The following is a 27,980-nucleotide window of genomic DNA, read 5'->3' on the forward strand; positions in this document are numbered from 1 at the left end:
AGTTCTTATAGTATCTGAAGGTGAGCCATCTAGTGCTGAAATGACTGTACTACATTTACATAGTAAGAAGTCTTCCAACACCAGGTTAAAGTCCAACAGTTTTGTTTCAAACACTAGCTTTTGGAGCACTGCTCCTTCCTCATGTAAATGATGAGGTATGTTCCAGAAACATACATATAGACAAAATCAATATATGTCTATATATTGTCTATATATATGTTTCTGGAACATACCTCTTCATTCACCTGAGGACGGAGCAGTCTCCGAAAGCTAGTGTTTGAAACAAACCTGTTGGACTTTAACCTGGTGTTGTAAGACCTCTTACTCTGCTCACCTCAGTTCAACGCCGGCATCTCCACATCATACATTTACATACATTGATCATGTCTATTGATATCTGAATATCACTACATCCCCCTTTCTTTTTAACATTCTCTTTGAAATATTTGAAAAGAAAATTTACATAAGAAACACAGTGTAAACAGTATACAGTAATCACTAGATTATTTTAAAAGTTCACATATTCAGACGATTGGGTTTTCTTCTTCTTGTCGAACTTCTCAACTTCAAAGGTGATGAAGAATTTTCCAGTTTGTTGTGCATTTGTACATTGGATTGCATTCTTCTTTCAAGTTGTTTGGAAACAGTCTGGTTCAAATCAAGATCTGGAAAAACTTTGATAGTATCTTTGACTTGAAGTAGATCTCTTCTATTTCTTCTCAAAATGGTTCCATCAGAAGTTTTGATCAGATAAGATCTTGGTAAGAATGGCTTAATTATGTGAGCTTTGTCAGACCAACCTCCTTCAGGAAGTCTGAATCTAACTATGTCATCATCAGATAGAGTAGACAGTTCTTTCAAATGTTGATCAAAATATCTTTGCTGACTCATTTTCTGTTGCTGCATTCTTTTCAAAAGATTTTCTTGTTCTTGATCAGGAAAGTGTAATTGTCGTTCTCAACACTGTTGTACAACATTTGAGATGGAGATAAGCCTGTTGGTAGAGGAGATGTTCTGTAATTGAGTAAAGCCAAGTAAAAATCAGAATCAGGGGCGTCATTCTCTGCCGGCGGGAGTCTCCGTTTTGCCGGCGCCCGGGGGTTTTCCGACGGCGTGGGGCTGCCCCACAATGGGAAACCCCATTGACCGGCCGGTGTTACGGAGACTCCCGCCAGCCGGTAGGGGCAGAAATGTGGCGGGGCGGGTAGGAGAATTTCGCCCAAGATTCTTTAGATTTGCTAAGTAGCTGTTTCATGATGTGAACACCTTTCTCTGCTTTTCCATTTGATTGCAGAAAGTGTGGGCTTGAAGTAACATGTTGAAAATTGTATTTCAATGAGAAATCATGCTATTCATGACTTGAAAAACAAGGGCCATTGTCAGACGTTACGATACTGGGAATACCATGTCTGGCAAAAGTCTCCTTGCATGTCTTTATGACATTGTTGGATGTGATGTCGTTCAGTTTCACTATCTCAGGAAAATTGGAAAAATAGTCAATGACTACAAGATAGTCTTTTCCAAAAAAGTGAATAAGACTTGCGCCAACCTTGATCCATGGTGATGTTACTAGATCATATGGTTGCAGTGGTTCTTTGCATTGCTGACTTTGATGGGATTGACATGTTGAAAGAGATGGCTAGGGAAATTGTAAATGCACTAGTGATAATTTATCAAAATTCACTAGACTCTGGGGTGGTCCCAGAGGATTGGAAAGCAGCAAACGTGACACCACTGTTTAAAAAAGGAGGTCGGCAGAAAGCAAACTTTGGTTGTAGGGAAAATGCTGGAATCTATCATTAAGGAGGAAATAGCGGGGCACCTGGAGGGAAATTGTCCCATTGGGCAGACGCAGCATGGGTTCACAAAGGGTAGGTCGTGTCTGACTAATTTGGTAGAATTCTTTGAGGACGTTACCAGTGCAGTAGATAACGGGGAGCCAATGGATGTGGTATACTTGGATTTCCAGAAAGCTTTTGACAAGGTGCCACACAAAAGGTTGCTGCATAAACTAAAGATGCATGGCATTGAGGGTAAAGTGGTAGCATGGGTGGAGGGTTGGTTAACTAACAGAAAGCAGAGAGTGGGGATAAATGGGTGTTTCTCTGGTTGGCAACCTGTAACTAGTGGGGTCCCTCAAGGATCAGTGTTGGGCCCGCAGTTGTTCACAATTTACATAGACGATTTGGAGTTGGGGACCAAGTGCAATGTGTCAAAGTTTGCAGACGACACTAAGATGAGTGGTAAAGCAAAAAGTGTAGAGGATACCGGAGGTCTGCAGAAGGATTTGGATAGGTTAGGTAAATGGGCTAGGGTCTGGCAGATGGAATTCAATGTTGCCAAGTGTGAGGCTATCCATTTTGGGAGGAATAACAGCAGAATGGATTATTATTTAAACGGTAAGATGTTAAAACATGCTGCTGTGCGGAGGGACCTGGGTGTGCTGGTGCACGAGTCGCAAAAAGTTGGTGTGCAGGTGCAACAGGTGATTCAGAAGGCTAATCGAGTTTTGTCTTTCATTGCTAGAGGGATGGAGTTCAAGACTAGTGAGGTTATGCTGCAATTGTATAGGGTGTTGGTGAGGCCGCATCTGGAGTATTGTGTTCAGTTTTGGTCTCCTTACCTGAGAAAGGACATATTGGCACTGGAGGGAGTGCAGAGGAGATTCACTAGGTTGATCCCAGAGTTGAGGGGATTAGATTATGACGAGAGGTTGAGTAGACTGGGACTGTACTCATTGGAGTTTAGAAGGATGCGGGGGGATCTTATTGAAACATATAAAATTATGAAGGCAATAGATAGGATAGATGCGGGCAGGTTGTTTCCACTGGTTGGGGAAAGCAGAACTAGGGGGCATAGCCTTAAAATAAGGGGGAGTAGATTTAGGACGGAGTGTAGGAGGAACTTTTTCACCCAAAGGGCTGTGAATCTCTGGAATTCCTTGCCCAGTGAAGCAGTTGAGGCTCCTTCTTTAAACGTTTTTAAGAAATAGATAGATACCTTTCTAAAGAATAAAGGGATTCGGGGATATGGTGTACGGGCCGGAGAGTGGAGCTGAGTCCACAAAGATCAGCCATGATCTCTTTAAATGGCGGAGCAGGCTCGAGGGGCCAGATGGCCTACTCCTGTTCCTAGTTCTTATGTTCTTATGAACACGACAATATCATGTTCGCAATATCATTGTTGATACCAGGCCAATAGACAGACTGTCTGGCACGTCTTCTACATTTCTCAATGCCTAGATGACCCTCATGTAATCTCGACAGCATTTCAGAACGCATGCTTTGTGGAATTACAATACGATCTTGTCTCAGCAGTATACCATCTACAATAGTCAGTTCTGACTGAATGGATTGATATTGCAGACAATTGCCTTTGGGCCATCCTTCTTGAAGATGGTTCATAACTTTCATCAACGTGATATCTTTCTGTGTTTCAATGCGAATTTGCTTAAATTTGACATCTGACACAGGTAGTAATTCTTTGAATAGTTGCAAATGTGAATCAACATCATTGATGGATTCTTCTTGGAGAATGTCAGTGTTGACTGACCTAGATAAAGTATCAGCCATTACTAATGCTTGACCTGGTGTATACTTCAGTGTGAAATCGTATCTTCTCAATTTCATCATTAAACGTTGAAGTCTGGGAGTGATGTCATTTAAGTTTTGTTCTATGATGTGTACTGGTGGACGATGGTCAGTTTCCACTGTGAAGTTAGATAGACCATATATGTAGTCGTGGAATTTGGAAATCCTCGTGACTAACCCTAGACACTCTTTTACGATTTGGACTGACACTCAGTGTCAGTCATCGATCTTGACGCATATGCAACAGGAACCCAATTATCAAAACGGTCTTGTTGCAGTAAAACAGCGCCAATGCCATTGCATTAGTTGAAACTTTGGTTGGTTTTGTAGGATCAAACAATGATAAGCATGGAGCTTGTATCAGTTGTTGCTTCAAATCAGTCCATTCTGCAGTATGTTTGTCAGTCCAGATGAATTCTGTGTTTTTTCTGATCAATTGACGTAGAGCAGTTGTTATCGCAGATAGATTTGAAATGAACTTTCCTAGAAAGTTGACAAATCCAAGAAAGGGTAAGACTGCCTTCTTATCTTTGGGAATTCGCACTGCCTTGATAGCTTGCACTTTGTCTTGATCTGGTTTAACGCCTTCAGCCGTTATGTTGTCTCCTAGGAATTTTAAAGATGAGTCCGCAAACATGCCCTTGGCCTTGTTTAACTTTAAACCATAGTTGTCAATTCTTTGAAAAACCTCCTGAAGACGCTTGAAATGCTCTTCAGGCGTTGTTGACCATACGATTATGTTGTCAACATAAACCCAAACTCCTTCTATGTTCTCGGTCATCTGTTCCATTATTCTGTGAAAAATTTCAGAAGCAGATATGATACCAAAAGGCATCCTATTGAAACAGTACCTCCCAAAAGGTGTATTAAAAGTACAAAGAAGTTTTCTGGAGTCTTCTAACTGCATCTGCCAACATCCTTGAAACGCATCAAGCTTGGTAAATATTTTAGCATTTTGCCATCTCAGCAGTGATATCTTCTTTCTTTGGTATTGGATAATGCTCTCTCTTGATAATTTTATTGAGATCTTTTGGGTCCATACAGATTCTTATTTCACTTGTAGGTTTCTTTACATAGACTAGGGAGCTTACCCAGTCAGTAGGTTGAGTAACCTTAGAGATCATTCCTTGAGTTTGAAGTCTTGACAGTTCAGCTTTCAGTCGATCTTTAAGTGGAGCAGGAACACGTCTAGGTGGATGGATCACCGATGTGGCATCCTTTTTCAGTTGGATTTTGTACTGAAAAGGTAACGTGCCCATATCTTGAAAAACATTTGGGGATTGCTCCGTCTCGACCCCGAACAGAGCTTGAAAATGTTTGCGGAGGTTAGCTTCCGTTCCTTACAGATTTCTGCTTTGCTTGGGACACCACTTTAATTTTCTCTGCCTCGTGGTAGAGATTCACGCTTTTTTCCTTTGGATAAAATGTTAGATACTGGCTTCTGATCTGTTCTGCTGATATGCATTTGTCAATCGCGATTTGTAGAGTTAAATCATTTTGACAAATTAATGCTTCTCTGATAGTATCATCAAGTATACCATATACTATTTGGTCTCTAACAAGTGAATCATGCAGATTTTCATAGTTACACGTTTTAGCTAAGAGCTTGAGATCTGTGATAACATTATTCACAGGTTCACCAGTTTTTTTAATTTTCCAATGAAATTTCAGTCGTTCTAAAATCTAATTTGTCTGCATTTTACAATGTTCAGCAAACTTCGCTGTCACTTGATCAAATTTGGTTTTATCTTCATTAGCACTAAAATGAAATGAGTTGAATATTTCAATTGCTTGCTGTCCTGCAAGAGATAGAAATAACACAATCCTTCCAGCTTCTGGTGCTGCACTTAAATCACGAGCTTCTAGGTAAAGTTGAAATTGCTGCTTGAGCAACTTCCAATTTAAATTTAAATTCCCAGTGGTCGTTAGATGTCTTGGTGCTTGAACTTGGTCCATTAATAGGTCATTTGCTTCAAAGTTTTCAAAGTTGCGATGATTTCTATAGTCGAATAGTTGAATCCGTTTGTTCTTTTTTCTTTCTTCTTTTCTATACTAAATCTTTGTTAGTCTTTCTTAAAAGATTTATAACTCGCTGGTACCATGTTATATTTTAAATAATGACTTGTCTAAAATATATATATTACTCTTGAATCCACCAGGATGATAAAATGACCAATAGTTTTCTTGTTAAAAGATGAACTATTTAATGAGTAATAAAATAATAAACTTTGAGTCCTTTTACTCAATACTAAACTAACAATAAGTTTAGTATATATAGTTATAGTATAACAAACTAGTTCTAACTTCTCTCACTCTAGCTATTCTATGTCTTGCTTGTTCACTGTTCTGAATCATATCATCATGTGACTTAGAAAATGCGGGAAACCAGTTCTTATAGTATCTGACGGTGAGCCATCGAATGCTGAAATGACTGTATTACATTTACATACATTGATCATGTATATTGATATCTGAATATCACTACAGCTGCCTCACAGCTCAAGGCACCTGGGTTTGATTCTGGCCTTAGGTGACTGCGTGTGGAGTTTGCACTTTCTGCCTGGGTTTCCTCTGGGTGCTCCGGTTTCCTCTCACAGTCCAAAGATGTACAGGTTAGGTGGATTGACCATGCTAAATTGCTCCTTAGTGTCCAGGGATTTGTAGGTTAGGTTAAGGGTTTATTGGGATAGGACGGGGAAGTGGGCTTGGATAGAGTGCTCTTTCAGAGAGTCGGTGCAGAGCTGATGGGCCAAATGGCCTCCTTTTGCACTGTAGGGGTTCAGTGATTCTGTAAGTTGATGTTTCAGGGCATTTATTGTGTACTGTGGCGTGTTTAATCACAGTTTGTCATGGATACGTTCTTGAAGAGAAGTGAAGAATCGCGCTTTGATTCAGATGTGGCCGAAAGAACGGAACATCAAGAGAAAAAAAGGACGTTCGTACCCAGACAGGACAGTGACAGCTATTCAGACGTTGGATTTTCGTGGACTGGTGATGTGTCCCATAGTTCTTAATTTGCAGGGAAAAGCTCTCAAACGCTGCAATGGTACCAAGTAAGTTGAAACATCATTTCAATAGAAAACACTGTTCGCTCTCCAGCAATGATATTGAGTACTTCAAGCACCTGAGAGAACAAAATAGAAAAGAAAATCAGCATGTGATGGAGTGAATGCACGTTGCAGCTAATGCACAGGAAACGAGTTACTGGCTGAGCTCATAGCGAAATCGAAGAAGCTGCACACCATTGCCAAAACCTAATTCTGCCAGCTTGTGAAAGTATTGCGAAAAGTATTGTTGGAAGCTGATGCTGCCAAAGAAATCTGATCATGTAAACAACGTATTGACAAAATGTTAGTTGATATTGAACAGCTGCTTCAGGAGAAATTAGAAATGAGTGCAAAATCTGCCAAGCAGATTGATGACGCCACAGATATTAGCGAACACTGCAAGCTCATAGCCAATGCCAGGTATGTTGATGGGGATTCTATCAAAGGCAATTTCTTCTTTTGAAACTGACATGACCGGAGAGATACATAGATACATAGAAGATAGGAGCAGGAGGAGGCCTTTGGCCTTTCGAGCCCGTTCCGCCATTCATCGCGATCATGGCTGATCATCCAACTCAATAGCCTAATCCTGCTTTCTCCCCATCACCTTTTATCCCATTCTCCCCAAGTGCTATACCCAGCTGCCTCTTGAATATATTCAAAGTTTTAGCTTCAACTACTTCCTGTGGCAATGAATTCCACAGGCTCACCACTCTTTGTGTGAAGAAATATCTCCTTATCTCTGTCCGACATGGTTTACCCTGAATCCTCAGGCTGTGGCCCCTGGTTCTGGACACACCCATCATTGGTAACATCTTCCCTGCATCTACCCTGTCTAGTCCTGTTAGAATTTTGTAAGTCTCTATGAGATCCCCCCTCAATCTTCTGAACTCCAGCATGAACAATCCCAACCTAGTCAATCTCTCCTCATATGACAGACCCACCACCCCTGGAATCAGTCAGGTAAACCTTCGCTGCACTCCCTTGAGAGCAAGAACATCCTTCCTCAGAGAAGGAGACCAAAACTGCACACAATACTCCAAGTGTGGCCCTGTACAATTGCAGCAACACATCCCTGCCTCTATACTCGAAACCTCTCACAATGAAGGCCGACATACCATTAGCCTTCTTTACCGCCTGCTGCACCTGCATGCTTACCTTCAGAGGTTTCTGTTCTTTTTGCCAAAGGCATTTTTTTTGAAGGGTGGATGGGCTGGTTTTGTTGTTTTGTGTTTGTGTGGGCAGGGAAGGTAAAGAGGATAAGGAAGTTCGCCCAACTGAACTTGTTGCACATTTACTGGGCAGAGATTGCGGAGTAGGTGCGGGGCTGGAGTAAGGAGACAGAGGCTCTGTGGGTTCGGATGGAGGCAGGTTCTTGTAACAGGTTGGGGTTGCGGGCGAGGCAACGGCACCGCTACCGCTTGCACCGGGAAAGTACTTGGGTAGTCCTGTGGTGGTAGCCACGCCGAAGATTTGGGGGCAATTCCAACAGCACTTCAAGTTGAGGGCAGGGTCGATACAAGTTAATCATAGGTTTGAGCCAGGGAGGATGGATGCTCCCATCGGTCATTAAGACTCCTATTGTTAAAAAATACTTTTTATTCAATATTTTCAACATTTTAACATCTTTACAACAATGATTTCCGAGAAAACGCGGGAAGTCTTTCTTGCGAAGATCCGCACCTGCATATGCCTGAATCCCTCCTCTCGCTGGAGCCCATACTTCACCCCCAGCTTCTTCAAATAAGTGAATCGCCACTCCAGAACTGATCCTACATCTCTTTTACCTATTTCTCCTCCCATCCCCAGAACCTCGCATCCATCCTCCCTGGCTCAAACCTATGATTAACGTGTATCGACCCTGCCCTCAACTTGAAGTCCTGTTGGAATTGCCCCCAAATCTTCGGCGTGGCTACCACCACAGGACTACCCAAGTACTTTCCCGGTGCAAGCGGTAGCAGTGCCGTTGCCTCGCCCGCAACCCCAACCTGTTACAAGAACCTGCCTCCATCCGAACCCACAGAGCCTCTGTCTCCTTACTCCAGCCCCGCACCTACTCCGCAATCTCTGCCCAGTAAATGTGCAACAAGTTCAGTTGGGCGAACTTCCTTATCCTCTTTACCTTCCCTGCCCACACAAACACAAAACAACAAAACCAGCCCATCCACCCTTCAAAAGAAATGCCTTTGGCAAAAACAGAAACCGTGGCGAAATATTAATTTTGACTGGCTGCACCCGACCAGCCAACAACAATGGGAGACTATCCCATCTTCCCAAATCCTCCTTTACCTTCCCAACCAGGCTCGTGAAATTCAGCTTGCATAGCTGTGCCCAGTCCCGTGTCCTGTATCCGCAAATACCCGAAGTGAACTGTCGCTACCATAAATGCCAATCCTTCCACTCCCACCCTACACCTGGAACACAACAAAATACTCACTCTTCCTTAAATTCAATTTGTACCCTCCGAAAACACCCCAAATTTCCTCAGGAACTCCATTATGTCCCTCACTGATAAGCACGGGTCCGAAATGTACAGCAGCAAATCATCTGTGTACACAGACACCCTGGGCGGGATTCTCTCACCCCAGGGCCGGGCCGGAGAATCGCCGCGACCGGCGTGAATCGCGCCACACCGCCCCGATGCCAGGACGCGATTCTCCGGAGAGCGGAGAATCGACACCATTGGCGCCAGCACGGTCGGCGCAATGCCAGTCGGGGTCCGCTCTACGGGGCTGCCCCAGCGATTCTCCGACCGGGATCGGCCGAACGGCCGTACCAAAAAACCCGGGTCCCGCCGGCTCCACTTCGTCGATCTCAAAGGATGTTGGTGCTGTCGTGGTTGAAGTTGACTCCGGGAGCGTGCTGCAATCCTCTTCATCAACGGGGTGGGCAGGGGGAGGACGGACGGTCCTAGGGCGGGTGATGGGGGATGCGGGGGAGGGGAGGGTGGCACTGGGGGCGACGGGGGTGGTGTGGGGGTGGAACCTGCTGGTGCCAGGTCCCTGAGGGAGATGGTATCCTGGCGGCCGTCGGGGAACGCCACGTAGGCGTACTGTGGGTTTGCGTGGAGCAGGTGCACCCTTTCCACCAACGGATCCGCCTCGTGGAGCCGCACATGTTTACGGAGAAGCACGGTTCCCGGAGCTGTGAGCCAAGTTGGGAGTGATACCCCGGATGTGGACTTCCTGGGGAAGGCAAAAAGACGTTCATATGGTGTACTGTTAGTAGTAGTGCAGAGTAATGAGCAAATGGAATGTAGTGCATCAGAAAGGACCTCTTGCCAGCGGGAGGCCGGGGGATTTTGGGACCGTAGGGCCAGCTGGATGGCCCCCCATACCGTCCCATTCTCCCTTTCTACCTGTCCGTTTCCTTGGGGGTTTAGCTCGTCGTTCTGCTGGAGGCGATACTCCTGCTGAGCAGTAACTGGCGTAGCTCATCACTCATGAATGAGGATCCCCTGTCACTGTGGATGTAGGCGGGGAAGCCGAACAGAGTGAAGATAGAATTAAGGGCTTTAATGACGGTGGCAGACGTCATGTCGGGGCATGGGATGGCGAAGGGAAACCAGGAGTATTCATCGATCACACTGAGGAAATATGTGTGTCGATCGGAGGAGGGGAGGGGGCCTTTGAAATCCACGCTGAGGCGTTCAAAGGGGCGGGAGGCCTTCACCAGGTGTGCGCGGTCCGGCCGGTAGAAGTGCGGCTTGCACTCCGCACAGACCTGGCAGTCCTTGGTGATCGCCCTTACTTCCTTGATGGAGGAGGGCAAATTTTGTGCCTTAATGAAGTGGTACAACCGAGTGACCCTTGGGTGACAAAGGCTGTCGTGCAGGGCCGGAGTCGGTCTACCTGTGCGCTGGCACATGTACCTCGGGATAGGGCGTCTGGGGGCTCGTTGAGTTTGCCAGGGCGATACTTAATCTCGTAATTATAGGTGGAGAGCTCGATTCTCCACCGCAAGATTTTATCATTTTTGATCTTGCCCCCATGTGTGTTGTTGAACATGAAGGCTACCGACTGTTGGTCAGTGAGGAGAGTGAATCTCCTGCCGGCCAGGTAATGCCTCCAATGTTGCACAGCCTCAACGATAGCTTGGGCCTCCTTTTCGACGGATGAGTGCCGAATTTTGGAGGCCTGGAGGGTGCGGGAAAAGAATGCCACGGGCCTGCCTGCCTGGTTGAGGGTGGCGGCAAGGGCGACGTCCGATGTGTCACTTTCTACTTGGAAAGGAAGTATTTCGTCTACAGCGTGCATTCCAGCTTTGGCAATATCAGCTCTGATCCGGGCGAAAGCCTGTTGGGCCTCGGCCGTCAGGGGGAAATGAGTGGACTGTATGAGTGGGCGGGCCTTGTCCGCATAGTTTGGGACACACTGTGCGTAATAGGAGAAGAACCCCAGGCAACGTTTGAGGGCCTTGGGGCAGTGGGGGAGGGGGAGCTCCATGAGGTGGCACATACGGTCGGGATCGGGCCCCAGAACTCTGTTCTGGACTACGTAGCCGAGCATGGCGAAGCGGTTTGTACGGTACACACACTTCTCCTTGTTATACATGAGGTTGAGGAGAGTGGCGGTGCAGAGAAATTTAGCGAGGTTGGCGTCGTGGTCCTGCTGATCATGGCCGTAGATGGTCACATTGTCTAGATACGGAAACGTGGCCCGCAAGCTGTACCGGTTGACCATTCGGTCCCTCTTCCTTTAGAAGACCGAAACCCCATTGGTGACGCCGAAGGGGACCTTAGGAAGTGATATAGCTGGCTGTCTGCCTCGAAGGCGGTGTATGGCCGGTCCAATTTACGGATGGGGAGCTGGTGGTAAGTGGATTTCAGGTCCACCATTGAGAAGACCCGGTACTGTGCAATCTGGTTAACCATGTCAGATATGCGTCGGAGGGGGTACGCGTTGAGCTGCGTGTACCTGTTGATGGTCTGGCTGTAGTCCACGACGATTCGTTTTTTCTCCCCAGACTTAACCACGACCACTTGAGCTCTCCAGGGGCTGTTGCTGGCCTCGATGACTCCCTCCCGAAGCAACCGCTGGACCTCAGACCTGATGAAGGCCTTATCCTGGGTGCTGTACCATCTGCTCCTGGTGGCGATGGGTTTGCAATCTGGAGTTAGATTGGCAAAGAGGGAAGGAGCATCGACCTTTAGGGTCGCGAGGCCGCACACAGTGAGGGGTGGGAAGAGTCCGCTGAATTTAAGGGTCAGGCTCTGGAGGTTGCACTGCAAATCCAGGCTGAGGATAAGTGCAGCGCAGAGGTTAGGGAGGACGTAGAGGCGAAAACCGTGGAACTCTACGCCTTGGACTGTGAGCGTGACCGTGCAATACCCCTGGATCGCTACGCGATGGGATCCGGAGGCCAGGGAGATACTTTGATTGGTAGGGTGTACCTTAAGGGAGCAGCACCTTACCGTATTTGGGTGTACAAAGCTCTCGGTGCTCCCGGAGTCCAGTAGGCAGGAGGTCACATGGGCGTTGACTTTCACGCTGGTGGATGCGTTGGCCGGGACTGGTCGATTGCCATGGATATGAGCCGTGGTTGATCATCGGGTAGTGAGGCGGCCATTGAGTTGGGGTCCTGAAACGCCGTTGGTATCCATGTGCTGCGGGGTGGACAAGATGGCGGCGCCTGGAGGTCCTGGGGATCACAAAATGGCGGCGCCCATAGAACGCACGTTGCGGGGGTGGAGCAAGATGGCGGCGCCCATGAAATGCACGTGTTGTGCAGGGGGGAAGATGGCGGTGCCCATTGCTCGCACATGGCCTGGGGAGGAGAGGAGGATAGCGGCGCCGATTGTTCGTGACCGGGGGGGGGGGGGAGTGGGGGCGACCGCTGTCGCTGAGCGGGCCTGGCACACCACTGCGTAGTGGCCCTTCTTCCCGCAGGCCTTACAAAGGGCAGCGGGGGCCGGGGAGCGTTGGCGGGGGTGTCTTTGCTGGCCGCAAAAATAGCATCGGGGCCCCCCCGGAGATCACTGGCTGGCATGTAGCGCAGGCGTATTGGGTGGGTAGCGCCCCCGCTGGGGCGGCTGCCTGTGGGGCCCATGAAGCCTAGGAGGAGTGGGCCACGCAGTTGGGGGCGTAGGACTGGACATTGTGCAGGGCGACCGTCATGGAAAGCGCTAGTGTTTTAGTCTCTGTGAGGTCACGCGTGGCCCCTTCTAGGAGTCGCTGCCTGATAACATCAGACCCAATCCCAGTTATAAAAGCGTCCCGCATAAGGAGATCTGAGTGCTACTTAGCTGTAACATCCTGACAGTCACAGTCCCGCGCTAGTGGGATCAGGGCCCTCCAGAAGTCCTTGATTGACTCTCCAGGTAGTTGTGTACGCGTTGCGAGCTTCTGCTCATAATTTTCTTTGAGCCGAGTCATGGCATCAGCGTAATTGGGTGCATCCTGGATCAGCGGGAAGCATTTGGAGCTGAGTCTGGAGTACAATATTTGAATCTTCTGAGCCTCTGGAACAGGGGTTGGCGCTGTGTTGATACACGCTTCAAAACAAGCTAGCCAGTGCTGGAAGTCCTTTCTGGCGTCGCTTGAGTGTGGATCCAGCTGCAGGCGAACTGGTTTAATCCGGAGGTCCATCTTCTGAATCTGATACTAATAAATTGAGGCACGATCAATTTGACTGGAGACGAAGTTGAATCCAAACTGAGGCTTTATTAGTATCAGATGTGTGGCCTCCCACAGCAGCTGATGAAATAGCTGCGAGCTGGGGCCACGCATATTTATAACCCGGCTCCTGGGCGGAGCTAGCATGCAGGGGCCCAGGTGAACCTGTAGTGCAGGTTCTACCGTACAACCCTTAATATAGGAACACAGTGGTTTACCACATCACCCACCCATGCTTTAAGCAAAGATATCATCGCCGTCTGATGCTTTTCTAGATGCTTCAAAAGAAAACAATCAAACTTTCCAGCCATCACCTGCGTCATCTTCTCCATAGTGATGATACTGGTCACCATCAGAGACTCCAGAAGAGAGACCACTCATTGGACGTCCCCCAGAAGAGAGATGCCTGTCTGGAATCTGGGATCATAGAATCCCTGACGTGCAGAAGGAGGCCATTTGGCCCATCGAGTCTGCACTGGCCCTTGCTCGGATAGAGCACCCTATCTAGGCCCAATCCCCGACTCCAAGCCCCGTAACTCTACCTAACTTTTGGGGAATTTATCATGGCCAGATTCACCTAGCCTGCACATCTTTGGACTGTGGGAGGAAACCGGAGCACCCGGAGGAAACCCATGCAGGGAGAATGTGCAAACTCCACACAGACAATCACCCAAGGTCAGAATCAAACCTGGCGCTTCGAGGCAATAGTGCTACCAACTGTGCCACCATGCTGCTGAGAAGAGAGACCCTTGTTTAGAAGCGCCCCAGCAGAGAGACCACTATGAGGCCGTGAAAACAATCACTGCTTTAAAACTCACCTGCGCAAAACACCCACTGGTTCAGGCAGAAGAAACTGCACCTGTAATTCCTGGAAAGAGAAATTCAGTCAACTGGATTTAAACCCCATCAGATCTTTGAACTGCAAGCATTTCTCTTTGATATTGATTTTACTAGGCTGTCATTGACAGTTTCCACACACTGGCAGCTGTTTGCATTGCTCCATTAATTTCCCTTCCGGTTGAGTGACTTTGAAGTAGTCAGTTGTGAAACCAACAGCAATGTTTATAAACATCAGGCTTTGATTGACAGCTCCTGGACCACATCAAAGAGAGCTGAATAATAAGGGGATCAGGGGGTATGGGGAGAAGGCAGGAGAATGGGGATGAGAAAAATATCAGCCACGATTGAATGGCGGAGCAGGCTCGATGGGCCAAGTGGCCTACCTCTGCACCTTTGTCTTATGCTCTTATGGTCTAAGTGTTTTCTGCTGACGATTTCAAGGTCACTCAAGCTTGAAGGGGAGGGGATGGTGGGGGTGATCCAGAAAATTGCAGTGTGGGGGGCTGAATTGAGTTGCGTGGAGTGGGGCGGAAGAGGGGCCCAGCCGCAGGACCTCGCTGTCAGGCCGCCCAGTCAAAATGGCGGCCTGATAGTGGGATCCCCAAGGGGCTAAGGATTGGGAACAACTTTCCCAACATGAGCACAGTTCAGGTGCAATTCAACTCCAGAGGAGAACATAGTCTCCTAAACAATGAATCCTGCCCCTGGTCCCTGGTTCAGTGCCAATACTTTTTTATAAGTTCTTGAAGTAGTCTACCAAAGAGGTGCCGAGTCTGGTGTATGCAAAAGTCAGAAAGCAGAAACTTTGCCCTGACAGAGACAGCGAAGTTATAGAAGTTAAGACTATATAGCAAACAGATGTGCCAATTAGATGTACAAGTTCCCCGGGATCAAGGGACATTAAGGTCTACTATGGACACAACTGTAGTGTGAACCGCAGAGGATCTGGAAGGAATTCTTGCATGAGGATCAGCACCGTGATAGCTCAGAAAGCAAATAGCATCCTCCCAGTGTTTGAGGGAATGAATGAGTGAGGGACATTACTAGAGGAGATGGGTTTAAGGTGTGAGGGGCAAAGTTTAGAAGAGATACGCGAGAGAAGTTTTTTACATAGAGGGTAGTGGGTGCCTGGAACTCACTGCCGGAAGAGGTGGTGGAAGCAGGTACGATAGTGACGTTTAAGGGGAGTCTTGACAAATACATGAATAGGATGAGAACAGAGAGATTTGGGCCCGGAAGTGTAAAAAGTTTTAGGTTAGATGGGCAGCATGGTGGGTGCAGGCTTGGAGGGCCGAAGGGCCTGTTCCTGTGCTGCACTTTTCTTTGTTCTTTGAATAAATAATGAGATAAGGAATGAAAAGCCAAGAATACTAGCCCACATGTTTTTCCAGAACCTCAATGACCTTCTCATCATAAATAGTCAAGAATGACCTGCTCTTCTTCTCCTCTTTGCATGTCAGCCCATTTGTTTGTGTGCCATCTCCTACAAACAAATATGCGAGATATATGTGATAAAATGGGGATTTTAATAGGTGATGTGTGTCACCCAACTGGTCAGATCACTAACTAATTTCTTGCAATTTGTGGACATGTACCATTCAGTATTTATATATTCGTAATGCTTGATATGATCATAGGTATTACAAACCCAGACAGGGCCTCAATATTTGCTCGGATACCGGACAATCACTTTTTAAAAAATTTGTAAAGATGTCAGGAAAGGATACTTCACTCCAGGAGTGTTTCCATACACAAATAGGGAGATAGCATATTAAAACAAACTTTATTATTATCACAGTATTAAACCACCTTAACATCGCAGAGATATAGCTTACAATTACCAGTTAAGCAATGTTGAACAATAAAATAAAAAACTTTAACTCCTAACTTCTACCTTTAGGGCTGGTTTAGCTCAGTGGGCTAGACAGCTGGTTTGTAATGTAGTACAAGGCCAGCAGCGCGGGTTCAATTCCCGTACCAGCTTACCTGAACAGGTGCTGGAATGTGGCGACTAGGGGCTTTTCACAATCACTTCATACTTGTGACAATAAAAGATTATTCTTATTATTATTATTAATCGCCAATCAAGCAAAACTCATCACAAGTCAAACCCCACTTCTCTAAGGATTACTTTCCAGTCTCTGATTTTAAAAATCCTTTAAAATACTAGAGAGAGAGAGAGATTCAATTAATACTGAATCTCTGACAGCCTTCTGCAGAAACTGTTGTTCAGCTCATATCTTCCAGCAACACTAACTCAAAATTGACTGCTACAAAACAGGCCCCGACATCATCTTTATCCCACTCAAATCCTATGACCTAATTACTTAAATTTAAACACAATGAATCTGATTATCTACTTCCCCGGATTATAACAAAAACCTATTACGCCTCTCCTTGTAAACATAAGCATGGTTTGAAATAACAATTATCTCACTTTTACAACATCATAGTTGCACCTTCTGCAGCAACACTGTCTGTCTTTCTTTTAATCTGGGCTTTTTAAAAAGCATTACTGCAAGAGAGATATATAAAGTACAATATATATATACCAATTTCTTACATTCACCTCATAGGACAAAGACAAAAGTCCAACTGGTCCATTAAGTCTGTCATATCACAGCATGGTATAACTCTTATGTACTATCACCTCCATGTCATCCCCTCAGCACCCCATCTCTTCCACCGGCACACAAAACCACACAATCTTCTGGGATGGGCTCAAAACCAGAGAGAACAAATTCAAGTTCAACTTAATTAGTAAAGTCTGAGAAATTCCTCTCTATCCCCTGCATGGTGAAAAAAAACTTAGTTCAAGGGAAATTGAACCATCTTCTACTGGAATATGTAATTTAAAAAATATATTTTGCTTAATGACTTCTTTTGGGTGAGCAAAATTTAATGCAAGGAGCTAAAATGGTGGGTGAAGCTTTTTCATAAACATTTTGACTGTTCTGTGAGGGGCCAATGATACAGCACCACCTAATGGAAAGACGCTGTAAAAAATTATAAATAAGGATTGGGACAACAAATCTGAATGTAAAATGCAGATACAAGAATTTACAATCGAAAAGGTTAACATAAAAACATGATCAGAAATTGTGACAACAGATTTTAAAGGGTGAAGATTTATTGATGCAATATGATTAACTTAAATTTTAACTCAATTCTACTTTTGGCCTATACTATCACTCTGTTATTCAAACATTTTGCCATCTTTTCTATTCCTTGAGACTATACGTGAATGACACTTGCAAATTTGTAATGTTACTCTTCAAGCTGTAACATCCTGTCTTTAACAAGCAGTGAGCTAACACCTAATGATATAACTGTGTACTTCAGATGCAACAGTTGTACCAATTCTGGATGATCCTTTATGCTTCATGAATTATCTATAAATTTATTTTGCTAAATATGACAAACAAAATAAATTATTAGAAAAGTAGCACAAAGGTTTGGTTCAATATTTCCATTGGAATTATTGAAGTATACATATGGTGGTGTTTGTTAATTTATACAGTGGATTCTGTCTTGGAGACTTGTTATATTTTTAATAATAATCTTTATTGTCACAAGTAGGCTTACATTAACACTGCAATGAAGTTACTGTGAATAACCCCTAGTCGCCTGTTCGGGTACACGGAGGGAGAATTCAGAATGTCCAAATTACCTAACGTCTTTCAGGGCTTGTGAGAAGAAACTGGAGCATCCAGAGGAAACCCACACAGACACGGGGAGAACGTGCAGACTCCGCACAGACAGTGACCCAAGCTGGGAATCGAACCTGGGACCCTGGAGCTGTGAAGCAACAGTGCTAACCACTGTGCTACCGTGTCGCCCAATTTGGATGTGTCACGCAACCCTGGGTTAGTGCACGATCAATTCGAGACCCACTTGGCCCGGAGTCACAACACAACAGAAATAAGATTTTATTTAAAATACCCAAGGTCCTTGCCCGAGCCCAATAAACTACAGCCACCAGGTTGTAATTTCAACGCAAGCAACTTTTATTATGTACAGTATTATAATTAAATGGCCAGAAATGTAACTGACTATCTAATACCCCTTTCCCAAACACCCCCTCCTAACTTGCCCCACTCTCTAAATAATACCCTGCGTTTCTATTGTTCATGTCAAAGTGGACAAGTTCACATCTTCGAACATTATACTCCCTTTGAAATTTTTGCCCACTCACTTAACCTATCTGTGCATTTTCATAGATAATTAGGTCCCCTTTCCAACTTACTGTCCTATCTATATTTGTGTCATCAGCAAATTTAACTACCATACACTCGGTCCCTTCATCCATGTCATTGATACAATTTTTAAATATTTGAGATCCCAGCACTGATCCCTGTGACACTCCACTCGTCACATTTTGCCAACTCAAAATTGGTCCATTTATACTTCCTCTCTGCTTCCTCATAGTTAACCAATCCTTTATCCATGCTAATATGTTACCCCCTACATCATGAGCTTTTATTTTGCCTCGTAATCTGGTTACAGCAACTGTCTCCTTAACTGAGGACAGTTTCTTTACCTTTCACCTTGAATTCTCTTGGACAATACCTTGGTTTCTGTTTTCATAACTTCAGTCTTCTTCGCATATTCCTTATGACCCAATTATCGGGTTATCTGGACTGTAGATGATTCTTTGGGAAACCTACTTCTTTGTAGCTCCCTGGTCCTGTCCAGTCTTTCTTCAGGCAGAGCTGAGAGATGCTCACTCCCCAATGTCCTGTCTCCATCTGCAATTAAATTCAGCTAAACTACAGAAGCCTTTCTGCCTTAAAAGGCCCCCAGTTGCTTCGCAACCACTGCTACTTCTATTTACTCTTCACACCGTAACCCTCTCTAAACACAATAGAAACACAGTGGAAATGTTAAATTAAACCCACTTTAAACTATACCTTATTTCTAATGTTTACTAATACAAATATATATCCCTTAAAACTACCATTATTTTCCTAACATACTCTTCAATATTCAGGTCTCAGGCTTTGTCACCCTGCAGCCATGTCTCTGTAGTGGCTATCAGACTATACATATTTATTTCCATTCTGCTGTCAATTCATCTGTTTTGTTATGAATGCTATGTACATTCAGATACAGAGCTTTTAGTTCTGCATTTTTACCACTTAACAAAAAAAATTAGAGTACCCAATTAATTTTTTCCAATTAAGGGGCAATTTAGCATGTTCAATCCACCTACCCTGCACATCTTCAGGTTGTGGGGGCAAAGCCCACGCAAACACGGGGAGAATGTGCAAACTCCACACGGACAGTGACCCATAGCCGGGATCGAACCTGGGATCTCAGCGCCGTGAGGCTGCAGTGCTACCACTGCGCCACCGTGCTGCCCTTTACCACTTTTAATGTCTAACCTTATCTGCTGATGCACATTTAGGCTTGTAGACTCTATTCCTCTGTTCCACACTTGGATCCTCACCTCCCTTATCCCTACCTTGCTCTTCTGCCTTGCCATTTCTATTTAATTTATCCCATCTTCTCAAACTTGATCCCTTGCCCCCACTATTTAGTTTAAAGCCTTTTCTACTGCTCTTGTCAGTCGCCTCCCTGGAACACTGGACCCAGCACAGTTGAGGTGAAGCTCACCCCAATGGTACAGCTCCCACTTTCCCTGTATTGGTGCCAGTACCGCACAAATCAAAATCCATTTCTCCCACACTAAGTCCAGGCCATGGCACACAGAGTATGGCCATTAACAATGGCAGCGTAGTCTGCACGATGTTGATAAAATGCGGTAAGAGATTAATAATAAATGTGAACTCTTACACATATAGACCTTGAAATTCAATAGGTGCTCTTCTGCCACCATTAACTTCAGTCCAAAGATGTGCACATTAGGTGGATTGGCCATATTAAATTGCCCCTTAGTGTCCAAAAGTTAGGTTGGGTTACGGGGAGGTGTGGGCTTAAGTAGGGTGCTCTTTCCAAGGGCTGGTGCAGACTCGATGGGCCGAATGACCTCCTTCTGCATTATGAATTCTATGATTCTAAGATGGTAGTAAAATGTCCAGGGAAATAACTGAAAATAGACATTGATTTGTAACATTTCCGTGGAGATTCTCACAACCTCCCTCTGGAGTTTCAGTAGGAGATTGATCAGAGTCCTATGAAATTTCTGGGTCATAAACCCATTTTGTTGCCCCCATTAAAATTAGATGATCTCACCCTTCAGAGCATTCTAAGGTAAATTCGCTGGTCACCATTTCAGATACTGACGGATAGTTCTCAACTTCACCACTTTGGCAAAGTATTGGCACACTGGATCAGCAAGCTACTGCAAATTCAACTTAGTAAATTGGACTGGTTCTCAACGATTCACTATAACATTTCATTGCTCGAGTAGTGAATGTGGAAAATAACCCCCGTTGATTCCACATAAGTACTGTGGTAGTACCAGGTATTGCGGTACCTAAGAGGTGGATGACCATTGGTTAGACCCAGGAGTCTACCATTGGCTGTTGTACATAGCTCCGCCCTGAGAGGCGGAGTATAAAAACCGGTGCCGTCCCAGCAGCCTTCACCTTCTGTATCAAAGCTGCTGGGGAAGAGTTCTAGCAGATTAAAGCCTTCAGTTATGGAATCACTTTGTCTTGAGTGTAATTGATTGCACATCAAGTACTTAAGGCTTTAGTGCGTGAACGAACATTAAGCAACCACCACTGCTTCTTCACTGCAACTCCCCAATGCATTGGCAGGAAGTTCAGGTAATGTTGGAAGGTGTCTTTTATTATTGTCACCATTAATAAAAGGCTTTTATGTCTCTGCAAGGCACCTTTTAAGAGCGAACAGGAGGATCCATTGCTATTCACATGCTTCCTTAGGTACCTCTACAGATTACCTTTCAGATAACTCCTTTACAGGCTGAAAGGCATGCTTTTCCAATGTTTCTCATAACTCAGACACCTATCACTGGGGATCAGCCTTCTGGCTCTACTCAACACTGTCTCCAGTGTCTCGCTGATCTGGAAGGAAGGTGTTCAGAATTGTTGCACATAGAACACAGTGACGGTTGAGTGAGGCCACAAACTCCATTCAATGGATACCTCGTGTGAGGGCCCTCAGTTACGTTGACAGCCCTAGGAAAAAGCTATCATGCTACAAGGATGGAAGTTGGGAGATGGCAAAGCAGATGGACAAGTCCTGACTGAGTTCTTCCAAATTCTGGTAATTTTCTCACATGTAGGCCGGAATTGTCAACCCCCGCAGGAGGTGAGGAAGGAGGACCTGTGGATTTAGCAGGTTGGCGTTGGGACCGATACCTGTGCCTTTCCGTCTCCACTGGAAGTAAGTTAATGGCCCATCATCGACCTTCCCACCCCACAGATAATTGAGGCCTTTAAATAGCCAATTAATGACCATTGAAGGGCCTCTTCCCACCTCTGCTGTAATCATCCAAACTCCAGGTGGGCCTGCTGGTACATGCACAACTGGGAAACTGTGCAGGCTGCATGTTGGCAGGAGTGTGTGTCTCTCGATCTGTACATTTCTGTGCATGATCGAGAAAGTGGAGATGGGGAGGGGTTGGCCGCTGGCAGCTACCCCCACTGCCCTTAATGCTGACCCTCATGGTTCTCCACTTCCATGGCCCTCGCGCCTTAAAAATCCACCCCCCCCCCCCCCCCCCCCCCCCCCCCACCCACCCACACAACCCCCAAAACATTACCTTTTTGCAGGATCGCTCGGTGATCCAGGGATTCTGGGATTGGGGAGGGTGGGGTGTGGGCAGCAAATACAGCCCCCAGCCTCCTCTGTGGTACTGCTGAGTGTTGTATTTTTTGTTTGTTCATGGGATGTGAGCGTCGCTGGCCAGGACAGCATTTATTACTCATCCCTAATTGCCCCTTGAGAAGGTTGTGGTGAGCTGCCTTCTTGAACCGCTGCAGTCCATATGGTGTAGGTACAGCCACAGTGCTGTAGGAGAGGGAGCTCTATGATTTTGACCCAGTGACAGTGAAGGAACGGCCGATATACTTCCAAGTCAGGAGAGTGAGTGACTTGGAGGGAAACTTTGAAGTGGTGATGTTCTCATGTGTCTGCTGACCTTCTAGATGGTAGTGGTTGTGGGTTTGGAAGGTGCTGCCAAAGGAACCTTGGTGACACTGTGCTTTGGTGGTGGAGCGAGTGAATATTTGTGGAAGGGGTGCAAATCAAGTGGGCTGCAGTGTCCAGGATGGTGTTGAGCTTCTTGAATGTTGTTGGAGCTGCACTCACCCAGGCAAGTGGAGAGCATTCCATCACACTCCTGACTTCAGCCCGGTAAATGATGGACAGGCTTTGCAGAGCCAGGAGGTGAGTTGATTGTCACAGGATTCCTAGCTTCTGACCTGTTCTGGTAGCCACAGTATTTGTATGACTGGTCCAAATTTGTTTTTGGTTAATGGTAACCCCCAGATATTGCTTGTGGGGGATTCAGCAAAGGTAATGTTGTTGAATGTCAAGGAGCAATGGTTGGATTCTCTCTTGTTTGAGATGATAATGGCCTGGCACATTGTGGCGTGAATGTTACTTGCCACTTGTCAGCCCAAGCCTGGATATTGCTGCATTTGGACATGGAGCGCTTCAGTATCTGAGGAGTTGAGAATGGTGCTGTTCATTGTGCAGTCATCAGTGAACAATGCTACTTCTGATTTTGTGATGGAAGGAAGGTCATCAATGAAGCAGCTGAAGATGGTTGGTCTTCGGGCACTGCCCTGAGGAACTCTACCCTGAGTGTGCGAGCTGCCGGAGTCTCTGGTTGGCCAGCAGCTTTTGGCAAACGGGACATCATATCTGGGATCCTCATTTGGGAAGAGGGCCCGCTACTATGTACTTAACTGCCTGATGGGCAGAAGATATGGCAGCTCTTTCTTCTCAGAGTCAGCATGGGCATCTTGCCACTTTAACAGGGAGTGTCAAGATACCCACCGAGAGCAGAAGATCCCACCCATATATTCTGATCATATTCTTTTGAAAGATGAAAGTGATGATCGAGGCTAGAGGCCAACAACTGTCTTTACCGGAAGTGATTTTTAAAAACAGTTCCCAAGATAAAATCCATTGGGAGCCGCAAGACAAAATATTGGCATTCCTAAATCGGATATTTGGCAAATCGTCATGCATCACTGGCTAAATTCAACGTACAAAATAACAAAAACACGTGTGCTGAATTAATATATCAATAGAAAAAAAATCTAAATCAACGAAGACCTAACTTTGAACTATCAGTTTTTTTTGCTATAATTTTGTCAGTAAATTCATCTTTGAAACAATCTTTACTTAAGGTGAGGAATTAAAAAAATTTTAGCTATTGATTCAGGTGATTCAAAAAAGAAGCTTCTATAGCACATTCAGAATAAATTTTCGTCTTGGCATATTTGAAATTATAATGGTCACAGCCGTAAAACCTCTTCAACCGATGACATTATCTCTAACTATAGTATAACCATACCACTCGAAGCAGCTTATTTTGAGCATAATGGTGTTTTTCCTGAAAAGAATCATTTAAAAACATAAAGTACAACAAAACCATTAACCTTTTATCCTCACAATAATCCTCACGTATTTTTCTTGACTTTTTTGTTTGGTCTTTTTTTCATGTTAATGTGACCAGACTGGGAAAGGATAGAAGCTGCAATCAGATGTTCAAGAGTTGAATGTTGCTCTGGAGCAGCAGGTGGCAGATCCCTGAAAAAGGCAGGTAAATATACCTTGCATCTGCAAAATTACCAAATAATTATGGATCAGGAAGTCCATTCACTTAACGAGAAAGCCTTCCACTCTCCCTATTGCTGCCGCTAATTCTTTTAAAATCATATTTTCCTTCATCTCTCCCCCTGGCAGTCCATTCCAAATGCTGATAGCACTCTTCATGACACATATCCTAAAGGTACCTTTTATCAGCCTGAACCTATGCCCCCTTATCCTATTCTCACAGATTAATTTTGAATTTACTTTGTTCATATGAAATGAAATGAAAATGCTTATTGTCACAAGTAGGCTTCAAATGAAGTTACTGTGAAAAGCCCCTAGTCACCACATTCCGGCGCCTGTTCGGGGAGGCTGGTATGAGAATTGAACCGTGCTGCTGGCCTGACTTGGTCTGCTTTAAAAGCCAGCAATTTAGCCCAGTGTGCTAAACCAGCCCCTGGCTGTTAGCACATTATTTACTATGCATGTTGACTAGACCTACTGTCATACACCTTCTTACCAGGTTAAGGTACTGAAGTCACTCCAATCATTCCTCAAAAACTCCAACCTCTGCTGCTGGGATTCAACCTCCTGGCTCCCCTCTGCATCGCCTTGAATATCTTTGTAATTTCTTGCCAACCTAGAGTCGTACTTGTGAGGATTAAAAATGAATGTCATGAAGAGTGAGACAGTGGTGATTGAGACCTGACCCCGGAAGTGAGAATTTAAAGTAAATGGACTAGTCCCAGAACAAATGAAAAGGTTCACCTACCTTGGGCTGATATCACAGAAAATGGGAGAAGTGATTGTGAAATCTGAAAGAGAATCGAGAGAGCCAAGACCAGCTTTGTTAGCGTGAAGGTTCGTGTTAACATCAAAGAAACTGAATCTGAATCTGAGGAAAGGAATGTTGACGTATTACATTTTATCATCCATGTTTTATTCCTTTGAGACGTGGACAACAAACAAAGAGGCTATTGATTAGTTGAATGCATTTGAGATGTGAACATATCAGAGGATGTTCTGCAACTGCTATGGACAGAAAGACGAATGAGGGAGAGCTGTAAATGATTGGAGAAAAGAGGAAATGAGTGCATATCAAAGAGAGAAAGACACAATATTTCAATCACATGATTAAAGCAGGTGACAGACAGAGGCAGGTATTGGAGGGCAAACATAGGAGGAACATATAGGAGAGGGAAGCAAGGGACACCACTATCACCATTCCTGGGTAAGTCCTGTCTCACCAGCAGGACAGACACAGCAGAAATGGTGACACAGTGGTGCACTGGGAACCCTCAACATCGACTCTGGGCCCCATGAAGTCTCATGGCTTCAGATTAAACGCGGGCAAGGAAACCTCCTGCTGATTACCACGTACCGGCCACCATCAGCTGATGAATCAGTACTCCTCCATGTTGAACAACGCTGAGGGAGGCAAGGGCACAGAATATGCTCTGGATGGAGGGCTTCAATGTCCATCACCAAGAGTGTCTCAGCAGTACCACCACAGACGAACTTGGCTGTGTCCTAAAGGACATTGTTGCTAGACTGGGACTGAAGGAGGTGGTGAGGGAACCAACAAGAGGGAAAAACATACTTGACCTCATCCTCACCAATCTGCCTGCTCCAGATGCATCTGTCCATGACAGTATCGGTAGAAGTGACCACCACACAGTCCTTGTGGAGACAAAGTCCCATCTTCACATTGAGGATACCCTCCATTGTGTTGTGTGGCACTACCACTGTGCTAAATGGGATAGACTTCAAACAGATTTAGCAACTCAAGACTGGGCATCCATGAGGCGCTGTGGGCCATCAGCAGCAGCAGAATTGTATTCAACCACAATCTGCAACCTCATGGCCCGGCATATTCCCCAACATGGCCCAGCATATCCCCCACACTACCATTACCACCAAGCCAGGGGACCAACCCTGGTTCAGTGAAGAGTGCAGGAGAGCATGCCCGGAGCAACATCAGGCATACCGAAAAATGAGGTGTCAACCTGGTGAAGCTACAACACAGGACACCTTCTGTGCCAAACAACATCAGCAGCAAATAATAGACAGAGCTAAGAGATTCCACAATGAACGCATCAGATCTAAGCTCTATAGTCCTGCCACATACAACCGTGAATGATGATGGACAATTAAACAACTCACTGGAGGAGAAGGCTCCACAAATATCCCCATCCTCAATGATGGAAGGGCCCAGCATATATGGGCAAAAGACAAGGCTGAGGCATTCACAACAATCTACAGCTAGAAGTGCCAACGGATGATCCATCTCGGTTTCCTCCGGAGGTTCCCAGCATCACAGATGTCAGTTTTCAGCCAATGCGATTCACTCCACGTGATATCAAGAAACGGCTGAAGGCACTGGATACTGCAAAGGCTATGGGCCCTGACAATATCCCGGCAATAGTACTGAAGACTTGTGCTCCAGAACTGGCCGCACCCCGAGCCAAGCTGTTCTAGTAAAGCTACAACACTGGCATCTACCCGGCAATGTGGGAAATTGCCCAGGTGTGTCCTGTGTTAAGTAATGGGTTAAGAGACATTCCAATTAGTTGTCTCATTTATGTTAAGCATCCAATAATTGACACTGATTATGTAAAGGGGCTTCAGGTGGCCCTAGTGTCAGGTGGTGATGTTAGAGTTTTGTGCAAAGGCTGTTGAAGGAAATTAAAGGTGTTTTGTGGAAAAGCAGCAGAACCTTTGATTCTTTATACTACAGCAGCTAAACGTCTAACAAATGGTAGCAGAGGATGATTGCTGTGCAAGTGTGAAGGGTTGAAAGATACAACTTTTCCAGACCAAACCGCGGAGTGAATGAGAAAAAAGAAAACAAACAAAAAAAAAGATTTTTGGCTGAACCGATGATAAAGATGGCTGGATATGACTACCCCCCCTTATTTTCTGAAAGGGGATCGTACGATCAATGGAGAAGTGCAGTAGTTATGTGGACTAAGGTAACTGCCTTGGGAAAGAGAAAACAAGGTATGGCATTGGCTCTTTCTCTACCTTATGACAGTAAAATCTGAAACAAAGTGCTTTCTGAGCTGGAATTGGAAGAGTTAGACTCAGAAGAAGGTCTGGAGACTCTATTACATTATATGGATAAGATTTATAAAAAGGATGACTTGTTAAGTGCGTATGAAGCATGGTCGGATTTTGATAGGTTCCGGAAAATAGAGGAATTCTCCATGGAACACTATATAATGGAATTTGGCAGACTATATAAAAGGCTGCAGAAACACAACCTGGAATGTCCACAGTCTGTGTTGGCCTTTAAATTACTTGACTGTGCTAGAGTGAGCAACATGGATAGGCTCCTGGTTTTGACAGGAGTTCAGTTTGCGGATAAGGATACCTTATTCGATCAGATGACAGAAGCGTTAAAAAAGTTTCTAGGGAAACATTTGATTCCGATGGCTCTGATGACCCACAAAGGTCAGTCTGTAATAAAGCAGAATATAGAAGACACACTATTAACAGGATGGCAAAATTGCACAGCTACAAACAGGTTTCAAGACTATAGAGGGAGATCGGGACCCGGAAAGTATGGAGACAGAAACCCAGTTAGAACATACAATAGGAAGATGAACCCCAGAAATGCCGGGGTATGATAAATCGATGTTTTCGATGTGACACTCAATACCATTATGCTTTCAACTGCCCAACACATTATAATAGAGTGTTTGAAGCGACACATGACACGGAAGAGTCAGAAGAGGAAAAAGATAGTGACCAGAAAGAAGGCATTGTCCTATTACAACAAGCAGTTTTACACCAGTAATGAAGGTGTTGGTTGCAGAATCGTTCAATTGTGCTGTATTGGACAGTGGCTGCACATCCACGGTGTGTGGAATTTACTGGTTAAAATATTACCTGGACTCCTTGAATGCTGAAAATCGTAACAAGATTAAGGAATTGAAAGTTCCACAAGTTTCAGGTTTGGGGATGATAATACTCTGAAGTCGCTGAAAAGAGTGGTGATCCCTTGCAATATTGCCGGAGTGAATCATTTCATTAGCACGGATGTTGTATCAAGTGAGATACCTTTGCTTCTGAGCAGGCCGTCGATGAAGAAAGCACACATGAAACTGGATATGGAACAGGATAAGGTAACAGTTTTTGGAAAGACGGTGGACTTACAAGTTACACAGTCGGGACATTATTGTATTCCATTA

General features: G+C 45.1%; 1 long non-coding RNA gene across 1 annotated transcript; it reads right to left on the minus strand.

The window, feature by feature from the left end:
• Positions 1–322: 322 nt before the first annotated feature.
• On the minus strand, positions 323–27,230 carry LOC140426408 (uncharacterized). Its single transcript, XR_011948238.1, has 6 exons — positions 27,161–27,230; positions 24,560–24,682; positions 24,308–24,438; positions 14,070–14,119; positions 6,534–6,714; positions 323–994 (listed from the first exon to the last, which is right to left on the minus strand). It is a non-coding gene; the product is annotated as an uncharacterized lncRNA (long non-coding RNA).
• Between the last annotated feature and the right edge of the window lie 750 nt (positions 27,231–27,980).

The sequence above is a fragment of the Scyliorhinus torazame genome, chromosome 1 (assembly GCF_047496885.1).
Source record: "Scyliorhinus torazame isolate Kashiwa2021f chromosome 1, sScyTor2.1, whole genome shotgun sequence".
In the NCBI taxonomy this organism is placed as follows: domain Eukaryota; kingdom Metazoa; phylum Chordata; class Chondrichthyes; order Carcharhiniformes; family Scyliorhinidae; genus Scyliorhinus; species Scyliorhinus torazame.